This window comes from Crinia signifera, chromosome 4, assembly GCF_055691185.1.
Source record: "Crinia signifera chromosome 4, ASM5569118v1, whole genome shotgun sequence".
Classification (NCBI taxonomy): domain Eukaryota; kingdom Metazoa; phylum Chordata; class Amphibia; order Anura; family Myobatrachidae; genus Crinia; species Crinia signifera.
The window spans coordinates 20,147,964-20,160,781 of NC_139220.1; positions in this window are offsets into that span (position 1 = coordinate 20,147,964).

Consider the following 12,818-nt stretch of genomic DNA (forward strand, 5'->3'; position numbering starts at 1 on the left):
ATACGGTACACTGTGCAATCCCTCCCAGTTATAACTGCGCAATGCGTAAGATACGGTACACTGTGCAATCCCTCCCAGTTATAACTGCGCAATGCGTAAGATACGGTACACGGTGCAATCCCTCCCAGTTATAACTGCGCAATGCGTAAGATACGGTACACTGTGCAATCCCTCCCAGTTATAACTGCGCAATGTGTAAGATACGGTACACTGTGCAATCCCTCCCAGTTATAACTGCGCAATGTGTAAGATACGGTACACTGTGCAATCCCTCCCAGTTATAACTGCGCAATGTGTAAGATACGGTACAAGTGCAATCCCTCCCAGTTATAACTGCGCAATGTGTAAGATACGGTACACGGTGCAATCCCTCCCAGTTATAACTGCGCAATGTGTAAGATACGGTACAAGTGCAATCCCTCCCAGTTATAACTGCACAATGTGTAAGATGTTACATCAGCCCCACCTGCAGTGCACATGGTTTTGTCCATTAGAGAGTGATGATACCTATCCGAGTGAATCAGAATAACCCCCATAGTCAGTGGCGCAGAGGGTATCCAGTTGATAGATCGACACCATATGGTCAACATTGAAAAGGTCAAAACCGTAAATAAAAAAAAGTCAACACAAGCAAAAGTTCGACACAAGAATAGGTTGAAAGGTTGACTTAAGCTTTTTTTTTTACTCTTCTATACTTTAACATACACGTGGGCTCCGATTGTGAACGTACCCGAAGTATTGTGAGTGAAGCAGTACCCTGCTTTGGGATCCATTTGCTGAAATCTACAAATTTACACCCATAAAAATAAAAAAAACACGTTAACCTTTTCATGTATTGACCACTACATGTCGACATCTTATGTGTCGAGTTTGTTGTCTATGTTGACCTTGTTTATGCTGACCATTTCATGTCAACCTTTTGAATGTCGAGCCTTTATACTTGTGATTTTCAACTCGCGGCACACCATACAAGATTTTAAAATTGCCAAGGTACACCATTAGACCCCCACAGGGAAAAACACATTCTTCCCCCAAAAGGTAAACAAACCCATTGACCCCCCATATGAAAAAAAAAAGTCACACTGGTCCCCACATGTAACAAAAATAAAATACATTGAAAACAAAAGACGAGTGAAGAACAGTAGAACTGGTGGTGGTGGCTGTAAACTGGTTTGGCCATCTCTAGCTCTGGTGGCACGCTTGAGAACACCTCAAGGAACACTAGTACGCCACGGCACAGTAGTAAAACATGCTGCTTTATACCATAACAAGGGCAGAAAGGGAGGAGAGCATGTAAGGTTTACCCAGGCCCAAAATTGTAGGAGAGGCCCAGCTGAGGTCTGGGTCAGTTGTTGAGGGGATACACCCGCTGTGCAGCGCTGCTGAGGAAGACCACTGTAAACTATATTATCATATTTTCACAAAATGTTCTTTTATTTTATTTTGTTTGTATTTACTACACACATAATGTATCTCGTTCGCTATTTTCCCTGCTTAGCGAGTCAATCAGAATCGCCTCCTTTGTACAATGTGAGGCTAACGCACGTTGCTGGTCTTGGATTTTTTTCCTGGGTGAATCCTTTATCGCTGCTCTGCGGAATTCCCTAATAGACAATGTCACCACAAACAGGCTGCACTGGTAACACACCCGCTCTTCCCCTTTGATGTGGTTACTTTGATGCCTCTTTCATCTAATATGCACATGTTTACCGAGAGCTACACGGCTGCACCTGCAGAGAAATGCCCAACGTGAACACGTCGACACAAAAATGTCGAAAATTATGATGTTGATATGTCAACATGGAACATATCGACATCTGCACAATGCCATCATTTAAAATGACAACGATTCGCAGAATCCCAACATTAGGATTAGGCTGCAGGATGGTGGGATTAGGGTTAAGCGATTGCTGCACTACTAAGGGGTACATCATTTACTAAAATGAGAATTCTATTGAAGATGGGATGTTTCCCATAGCAAACAATCAGGTTCTAGCTGATAATTAAGAAGTGGAATGATTGGTTGCTATGGGTACCATCCAATTTTCAATAGATCGCCCATCTTCGTCAAATAAAATTTGACATTTCATCAATGTCAACATCATTCTCATGTCAACATTACGAGTGTTGAAATGATCAATGATGACCAAATATATGAACCCCCTTTAGATACTGTTTTTCTTTCCAATAAGGGTGGGGTCTTACGGTATTTTGGGGTGGCAATTCCTTTCCCAATTGTTTTCCAGGTGTAGAAAACCAACCCTGCCTGCTACAGTGGTAATAACCCGCCTCCTATATAACAATAATAATGTGATGTGTAAAGCTATCCCCTGCCAGTTATGGTTTTCCACTGAATGGCCAATGAAGAAGATGGTTAAACCTGGGACATGATTGGCTCCCATTGCAGTTCCTAAACTCTGGACACTGTAATTTATATGAGGGAGGGGATAAACATAACAATTATTGGATACAACCTGTATTATGCGCCCAGTTCATGTGAAATACTAGTGAATAAAAGTGTAATTTCAGTTGCAGCTCAAACAAATGACAACTATTATATTTGCAGCGTATGTTGTATGCTGTGAATTTGAGACAATAAACAAATAATTTACTAGTGAACCTGTTAATTCCCTGAGCACTGTAACATCCGGGCGGTATTCTGTACTGCACATAAGAGAGACAGGAGACAAGGAGAATATGGCTGATCGAACACCCCTCCTTCCTTTTCTGCCTCCATCATCACTGCGGGACAGATGATATAACCTTTAAGGATCTGTGCAAACTATAAGCTGCAGCGGGGTAGGGACAATGGCTAAAATGTTTTTTGCAGCACTGACTAGTATGGTGGCACTACATGAAAAAATTTAAATATCATCTATATTCCATAACAATATGCTATACCACATAGATAATCCAATATAATGAATACAGCAGTGGTATAGCAATAGCCCCTGCAGACCCCACGGTGGGTTGGAGGCGGTAATGGCTTGTGGGTAGGGATGCCAATCTTGGGGCATTTTTCCAATCCCGGAATTCAGGATTGAAAAATGCCCAATCCCGGGATTGGCTTCCCTCATAAAAATTTTTTGAAAAAGCTTTGGCATTACCTTTATGGCAGGGTGCAAGCGGCCCGGGAGCTGGAGGCACGTCTGGGAGCCGGGCCGGGGGTGAGCAGGCAGTGCAGCTGTGCATCCTTCAGCAGTGCAGCTGTTCGGCCTGTGCAGTGTAACCTCTGGCCATAACGCTGCGCAGTGTGACCTCTGACATCACACTGCTGCATGCACAGTCTAATCCTGGGATTGGAAACCCCAAAGTTTTTGGGACCAAATCCGGGATCCCGCCAAGCCCGATCACGGAATTGGCCACCCTACTTGTGGGTGTTGAGGGCCTGCAGGCTTCACTGCCTGGACCTGCAGAAAAATGTCCACAGGCCTTCTACGCCTGCTCCCTTTATCAACGTCCCTCCCAAAATGTCCACCGCCTTAGAGGAGACAGTTATTAAGGATGCTAGAGGTGGCAGCGGCCATTTTGTTTTGGCAGTGACATTTTTAATGGGGAGACGCACAAAAGACCTGTGGCAGCGGCAAGACAGTGGAAACCCCCGCCAACTAGCAAAACCTCTGAAAACGAGCAGAACCCTTGACAACAAGGAAGACGAGCCCATTGCAATAGGACCGGAAACCTTCGGTGACAGCTGTGGGAAGGGGGTGGAGGGGGGACTCCTCTGATAATGAACAGGTACCATATGGTGGGAAGATGGGTGATTGAAACATTTTTGGCGCTGGGGGGGGGGGGGGGTGGTTCTATAGTTACACCACTGAAATACAGGTATTTTATATGGCAGGTATTATGACATAAAGAAGGAAATGGCAACTGACAGATCATTCCAATCCTTACAACATGACTCATGTACAGGATGATCTGCTGTTATTTTTGTCTCCACTTGTTGCAGTATCCTGAGTCAAATAACGCCTATTATTTCCAATTAAAGCAACTGATGCTTTGAAACCGACTTCCAAGTCTGGGGCTAAATGGTTCAGCCTGGTAAGTGCACTAGATCTGTCAGCATTTCAGATCCATTACAGTATGTTGGCTGACTAGCTGCCTGGAATGGCTCCACCCCATACAAGCTGTTAGTTAAGACAAAAGAACTATACCACAATGTGACACAAGATGGCAGCATAGTTCCATATCTTACAATTAAAGTGTATTTATTCTTGTAATGCGCTTTGGGGGTGATTCAGGTTGGTTTGCAAAAGAAAACTCCTTCTTTAATGGACAAAACCATGCTGCACTGCAGGTGGGGCAGATGTAACATTTTCAGAGAGAGAGAGTTAGATTTGGGTGAGTTATTTTGTTTCTGTGCAGAGTAAATACTGGCTGCTTTATTCTTACATTGCAATATAGATTTCAGTTTGGGCACACCTCACGCAAATGTAACTCACTCTGCACATGTTACATCTGCCCCACCTGCAGTGCAGCATTGTTTTGTCCATTAAAGAAGAAGTTTTCTCTTGCAAACCAACCAGAATCACCCCTTTATACCATTTATCTTCTAACACACCTACCTAATATATTTCATGTTGTTGGTGGGTAAAACACTAATGTTTTATATTGGGATCCTTGACATTTTGTATTATTGTTTTAAATGTAGCACAAGTCAATTGTTAGACAGCTGCTTATAATGGAGTCCAGTTCGAGCCAAACTAAAGCACCAATGGAATTTTGTGTAATAAAGTAATAAAGCTTCCAGGAGGTATATACTGTATAATGCTATAAATACAATATATATATTATATATTATATATATATATATATATATATATATATATATATATAGACACCGAAATATAGAGAGCGCTAATACGATCCACCACCTGATTAGAATGTAATCTTTCAAAGCATATTATCAATGCGTACAACTGTTAATAATAAAACAATTTTTTTTTTTATTAAAAGATTTTCTCTTTAAAATTTCATTGATGCATTCATTTACTTCTTTCAAGCCGCTGTGATAAACCGACGCGTTTCGCCTTTTACAAAGGCTTCATCAGGTTTTTTTTTAGGTATACACAGAAAGAATAATGAAAATTCAAACACTGGTGTAAATGACGCTCTTAATCAGAGATCCCACAATAATGGTAAAATGATCCAGTGGCCAGAGCACAGGAAATAAATCTTTCAATTTCCCAACATTAGACAATTAAGGATGATGGAAAGCCATGTGCTGGAAGTAAACTGTCACACAGTATTCTATATTATGGATGGAACTTCTCTCAATCAGCAATGGCAGATACAGTAGGTCTACTCATAGAGCAGCACTATACATATCAATGCTTCCTGCTATCTGCCCAGCACTTGCTCCGCCCCCAAGTGGTCATAGAGTAACAATATAATAGTGTGCCCAAAGCAATGCGAGTGCAGCAGTACACATATATGGTCGACATAGACAACAACAAAATGTGAAAAATGCATGTCAACCATGCCCATGTCAACCATATGTCAATGTCAACCATTTCAAGACGTCGACCCAGTGACTGTCAACCTAGACATCTCTGATACTGTAACCAGAAGATACACCATAGTTCTGTGCAGTATAAGCTCAGATATGTGTCTATATAATTCAAGTATTGTGTTTTTCCTTTCTTTCTGAGCAGACCTTATAGGGCAGGGGTGGCCAAACTGGTCCTCGGGATCTACCAATGGTCCACGTTTTCCAGATCACCTAGCTGGTGCACAGGTGCAGTCATTACTAACTGTCACATTTCCCCAGACCACCTAGCTGGTGCACAGCTGTAGTCATTACTAACTGTCACATTTCCCCAGATCACCTAGCTGGTGCACAGCTGTAGTCATTACTAACTGTCACATTTCCCCAGATCACCTAGCTGGTGCACAGCTGTAGTCATTACTAACTGTCACATTTCCCCGGATCACCTAGCTGGTGCACAGCTGTAGTCATTACTAACTGTCACATTTCCCCAGACCGCCTAGCTGGTGCACAGCTGTAGTCATTACTAACTGTCACATTTCCCCAGATCACCTAGCTGGTGCACAGCTGTAGTCATTACTAACTGTCACATTTTCAAACCTGCTGCATTCATTCCTACTATAGATCCACAGGTTGCCTGGAAAACATGAACTGTTGGTAGATCTTGAGGACCGGTTTGGCCACCCCTGCTATAGGGTAACTGCAATCGCGTTAGTGAACGGGCACAAGAAATGTTTTGCACAGCTTGATCCATGTGGCCACTTCGCAGCCCCAGAAAAAAGGGCTATTATCCTGATATTTGAATCAGCAGGGAAGGGGGTGTCGGGTCTCTGGCCAGCATGCGGGAGACTTGCCCACCTTCCCGGGGGGGGGGGGGGGGGGCCGGGAGGCGGACCTGATTTTCGGGAGTCTCCCGGCCATTCCGGGAGAGTAGGCAAGTCTGGTTCATGGAATGGTCGTGAGTAATCAGAATGACAAAGGAGTGAGTATTACCCCTGCATGGTAGCTTAGATACTCAACAATTTTGGGGAGCCAAAAACACTAACTACCGCTTATTGCAGAACCATACGTACCTGCACTCCCAAAACCAGTGGGAGACTCTCAGAAAAGTGGGTGCTTACCCCACACCCCGCCCCACTTCCTAATGGAGCAGCCAGTATGGGATCGCTAATATAGATAATTGAAGGTCTTTATGGAGAAGGCAGATCCAATATGACGTGTTTCTACTATAACTTAAAAACACCTCCCTCCCTATTGGCTGTCAGTATTAATCAATTTGAGCACACGCTACATATTTCTGCTCAACTATAGTGATACCGCTGGTCCCTGCTCTTACCTGTTAGTGATAGGCTGTGAGTTTTGCGCTGGACTGTTATGTATAACTATGTTGTTTACATAGTCCAATATCAGATGCCCAGAATGTCAGTGACATGGAGGAGCGCTCAAATGCTGTATAGGTTTGGGGCCCCCATACATTAGGTCTCAGGACAAGTTGGACCTAATTTCCCCTGAGCTCCCCCATCAGCTCCCCGGGAGGGCTCACTTACAATTTGGCATTGATGTGCCATTTTTTACATGCGATAAATAATGAAAATGTGATTTATCCCATGTAAATGTTCCCGGGGAGCTGCAGCAGCAGCCGGGGCCAGGAGAATTTCAAAAATCAAAAGCCGGACAGTCTTTTCACAGTTTTTTTTAATTCTCCTGCCCGCTCAGCAGCTGCTGCCAAGCAGACCCGCTGTCGCCTGCACAGCAGCTGCCGCCCGGACCCACTGCCGCCCCTCCGCACATCTACCCACTACAAAAGCACCCGCTATGTGCCGCTGATGGGTCAGAGAGAATAGATCCTATGAGCAGGAAGTATAATCTCTAGGGTCCGACCCGATGTGCACGGGACCATGCATCGGGTCGGATGGGGTGTCAGACACATGCGATTTTGCCAAATGTATCGCCCCGATCCACCAGAATTGGGTCAAATCATGCCAAATCGCAGTAGTCTATGGCGACCTTTATACCTACACTATCATAGATGTGAGTTTGGACACACCCCGTCCAAATCTAACTCTCTGCAGATGTTACATCTGCCCCAACTCCAGTGCAGCATGGTGTCACCAATTTGCACAGTTGGCAACTCAGAAGCATCCCATAATCTCTACCTGTAAACAAAATGAAACGTACAAAGCAAAGTTTGCGTGAAACTCAGATGAATTCATCTTCATAGTTCGCTATTATCAGTTGTGCTTTTCCTAGTGAACAACGTGATGTAATGCTGGGCTCTGCGCTGTGCATGACAATCAAAGCGTCAGTTCTGTTGCCTAGTTAGAATCACTCCCTGCATATTAACGCAGAGGAGCGTGCGGCTGTTTTGAGCGTAAATGTTTTGTGTTTGGAGTAATCCCACAGTCAGAATGTTTTCGCCTTTGGCCTGTCTGTTATTGGGTCACAGATTGAACTCGCAAAGGCTTCTGGGAATTCCATCAAGTAAAACTTACACGAATCCAAAGATAAAATTGCCGGAACGCTGAGCGAGCCCCAGGTCACAACCGCCGCACGTGTATCAAGTTTTTGGCAGTTGTTAGGAGTTTTTAATGTGATCCATATGTTGGAAAGTGCTGCTTGGTACATATTGCGTAATATTGATGTCAGCAGTAGGTAACCACTTTAAGATGTGTTTCTAAAAAAAAAAGAGAGAATTAGAGGGGATTTTAGGGTTACAGTATCATATATATACTATATTATCAGGGCCGGCGCCACCACTAGGCAGCTCTAGGCATTTGCCTAGGGCGCCGGCACCTGGAGGGCGGCAGTTCGCCCCTCACCCCCAGCGAACTGTGTCAAAAACTTGCGGCCCCGGCGTCCCTGCAGTGCTGCTGGAGCGGTCAGGGGTGTCCGTGCCGTAGGGGTACCTGCGGCGCCATCATGTGTATAAAGCTGGCTGCGGCTGGCGGGGTCCCTGTAGTGATTAGAAAATAACTAGCGCTATGCGCGCGGCGGCGCGGGAAGCGCTAGTTATTTTCTATTCACTGCAGGGACCCTGCCGGCCGCAGCCAGCTTTATACACATGACGGCGCCGCAGGTACCCCTACGGCACGAACACCCCTGACCGCCCCAGCAGCACTGCAGGGACGCCGGGGCCGCAGCCAGCTTTATACACATGACGGCGCCGCAGGTACCCCTACGGCACGGACACCCCTGACTGCCCCAGCACTGCAGGGACGCCGGGGCCGCAAGTTTTTTCCACAGGTACCACCCCCCCCTCCCCCCGGCACCAGGGCGCCCCCACCCTGACTCGCCTGGGGCTCTCCGGTGCCTTGCACCGGCCCTGTATATTATATTATATATATTATTGTAATTAAATGCTATTTGCTTATATAAATGGGCAACAAACCACAATAAACCATTCAAAACTATGCAATCTCCTATAACTTGGAATCATTGAGTACAATTGTTAATTAATGGTATTGCCCACTTATGGAGGACTCCACTCGGTTCTTATCATTAGCGGCTGCAGCGATGACCTCATAGCGCAGGGCGGGGACACTTGGCCACGTACGGGACTACAAGCCAGCACATCTCCTATATATTTGGCTACATCTGTCACTCAAAGTGGGTGTCTGTGTCTATAACGCTCTGTTCCTGGACTTTCCTCTTAATGTGTGATTGCCTTCATCTGTGCTGAACACCAATGAAGTGGCACACTTATGTCAACATTTACATGTGTTGACCTTTCTGTGTTGATTTTTTCTTGTGGCGATTCGCGTCACACCCCCCGCAACCCCCCCTCCCGCGATTCGCGGCACCCCCGTGACCCCCCACCTCCGGCAATTCGCGGCAACCCCCCACCAGAACCCCTGTGAACCCTGCCCTCCCGCGATTCGCGGCACCCACCCCCGCGACCCCCCCTCCCGCAATTCGCGGCACCCCCCCGTGATTCGCGGCAGCTCCAGAATTAAATTGCACATGGAAAACACTGACATGGCTATGGTCGACAATGAAAAAGGTTGACATGAGTTTTTGAAGTTTTTTTGTCATTTTTTGAATATTTTCATATTCATTCTCATGTGTCGACATGGACACCAATGAAGTGCCACACTTATGTCAACATTTACATGTTTTGACCTTTCTGTGTTGATTTTTTTCTTGTGGCGATTTGCGTCACACCCCCCCCACCCCCCACTCCAGCGATTCACGGCACACACACACCTCCCCCGCGATTCTCGGCACCCCACCCCATGACCCCCCCTCCCGTGATTCACGGCACACCCTCGCGACCCCCCCTCCCATGATTCGCCGCAACCTCCGCCCCGTAACCCCCCCTCCCGCGATTCGCGGCACCCACCCCCGCGACCCCCCCTCCCGCAATTCGCGGCACCCCCCCGCGATTCGCGGCAGCTCCAGAATTAAATTGCACATGGAAAACACTGACATGGCTATGGTCGACAATGAAAAAGGTTGACATGAGTTTTTGAAGTTTTTTTTTTCATTTTTTTAATGTTTTCATATTCATTCTCATGTGTCGACATGGACACCAATGAAGTGCCACACTTATGTCAACATTTACATGTGTTGACCTTTCTGTGTTGATTTTTTCTTGTGGCGATTCGCGTCACACCCCCCCACCCCCCCGCAACCCCCACTCCCGCGATTCACGGCACACACACACCCCCCCGCGATTCTCGGCACCCCACCCCGTGACCCCCCCTCCCGTGATTCACGGCACACCCCCCGCGACCCCCCCTACCATGATTCGCCGCAACCCCCGCCCCCGTAACCCCCCTCCCGCGATTTGCGGCAACCCACCCCGCGACCCCCCTCCCGCGACTCTCTGCAATCCCTCCCCTCCCGCGATTCGCAGCATCCACCCCCCCACAACCCCCCTCCTGCAATTCGCGGCACCCCCCGCGACCCCCCCTCCTGCAATTCGCGGCACCCTCCGCGACCCCCCCTCCCGCGATTCGCGGACACCTAAGTTGCAATACAGGGCATCTTTCATACAATTCTAACCATATTTCTCATATACAAACGTTCACAAATTAAGGGGGCGCAGCCCCTTACGACGGTGTGAAGAGCGCCCGTAGGGCGCGATGAATCACCTAGTATATTATATACTGTATATGTACGCTTACCATACTGTCCAGGATGCTCATGAATTACACAGGTTCTTTGGCAGATTAACACCAAGTGAGATGTAGGCTTAAAGTCAGCCTGCCCCAGAACCTGGGTAAGTCATTAGCGTCCTGGTTTAAAGGCGTAGTATGGTAAGCCTACATGTATGACACATAAACTATATTATACAGAATTAGCCCTGCCATCCGGTGTACATGTGTGCACATGGGAAAGAGGACATGGCCACACGTCGTGAGGGACAAGCTGCTAGTACCAGGATGTTGCCCCGACGCGCTGTCCTGTCAGAATGCCGGTTGAGAAGAGCGCCCGGAGGCGGAGCTACACGGCCAGGTGGCTGGACTGGACCATCAAACCATTGGCCCTCTTGACATCCGTGACAGAGGGTCAGGACCATCTTAACAGCATTGTAGACCCTGACAAAGCAACACCTTGGTCCCTTACCCACCCATTCACAGGTATAATTGAAAAAAATCATAAAGTACCCCTCTTGCGGTTCTAGACTGTCCCTCCATGCAGTGAATGTCTGTCTGCACTGTGATTGGTGAATTGCTCCAGGCATCCACCAATCACGGCGGATGGGCAACATTCTCTACCAGCCTCCCAAGAAGCTCTGGAGAAACCACCTACAATATTACAGATCTTGTTATTCTTCAGGGTAAATTTACCAAAGTAAAAAAAAGGTAATGTTGCCAATAGCAACCAATCAGATTACAGCGCCGCTCACCCTCACTGGCAAGCGGACGCTACATCTGACTGGGACGCGCGAGCATCCAACACGCATGCGCATCCCAGTTTAACGTTGGCGGGGGATGGGAACCCTGCCCGTCTCCACTTCAGGGAGATGGGCAGGGCTAGGAGGGGAGGTGGGGAATGGCGACGAGGCGGCAAGGGACCCAGGGGGAGCTCCGGTTGAAGGGGATGCGCGTGCTTCTCGTGCGCGCGCATCCCCTTTCGGGGAACTGCCGGCTGGCGAATCTACCGCAAGCCCCTGCCTGAATGAGAGGGGCTACATCTGTATGTCTAGCATTTCTCTATTGCATCCTAGAAAATGACGGACAGATTCTGAATGGTTGCTAAGGGCAACATAGCCTATTTTACTGGTAATATATGCCCTGCATGTAGTAGGCTGATGGGAATCTGTAGAGTTACTGCCGGTATATGTGTAATTACTATGCAGATCAGCGATTACATAACTGTTCTGTGTCATTTCTTATTCATAGTGACTCACAGATAATAATACGTTACCGTCACTTTCTCCCTGTAGTCACATCCCTGTACATTTAAATCTCCCTGTCTTGCAGGCGAGACGCCCTCTGTACGGTATGGTTCTCTTCCACTGCAGGGAGAAATCATATAGTCCAACTACTGTACCCTTCAGTATAATGAAATAACGTATATATTGCTGGGATATGAATCCATAAGAATCTATTCACAAATATAACCTTTGTCATGGATTCTTTTTTTTTTTTTTTGCCATAAAGTTTTTTGTTTTTATTAAGTTCACCAAAATGAATGACAAAGGGATAGAAACACCCACGTAAGACATAACAAAATATACCCATTTCACATCGCACAAAATTACAGCGTTCATGCCGGTTTCTTGCCGGTTCAACCCGGTAATTTGTGCGATGTGAAAGGGGTTACCGGTTACAGCTAACCGGTAGCAACACAGCAATGCGAACCGGGTAAGAAGAAGGGTTCTTATTGGTTGATGGCTGTGTTGCTGTGCAGTGTGAACGGGTTAATTGGGTTGAGTGACCCATTTCCCGTTCACACTGCTGCCTCCTCCCTCGCCCCCCATGACACTCCAACACGCCCCCACATGAGGTCAGGGAACCGCACACACAGGGTCGCACCGGGACTGAACCGTTTAAAAGTCCCGGTGCGACCCTGCTTTTGCGGTCTGAAAGCGGTAATAGACGTAACACTAGTAACATGACTCGCAGAAATGGAAAACAACATAAAGTACAACATTAATACCAATTCACAACAGTGATCACAAACAAAGACACAACGGAACGCCCCCTGCCTGTCAATCAGTCAGCTGAGCACCCTGGCGAATGAAAATATCACCAAAGACGCTTGTTTTAGTGGTTTGTACATGCTTGCAAAGCGCAATCTCCGACCATTGGGGACAGGGCCTAATTCGGACCAGTGAGAGCAGGACTGAATCGGCCCAATTACAGTAAATGCACATTCA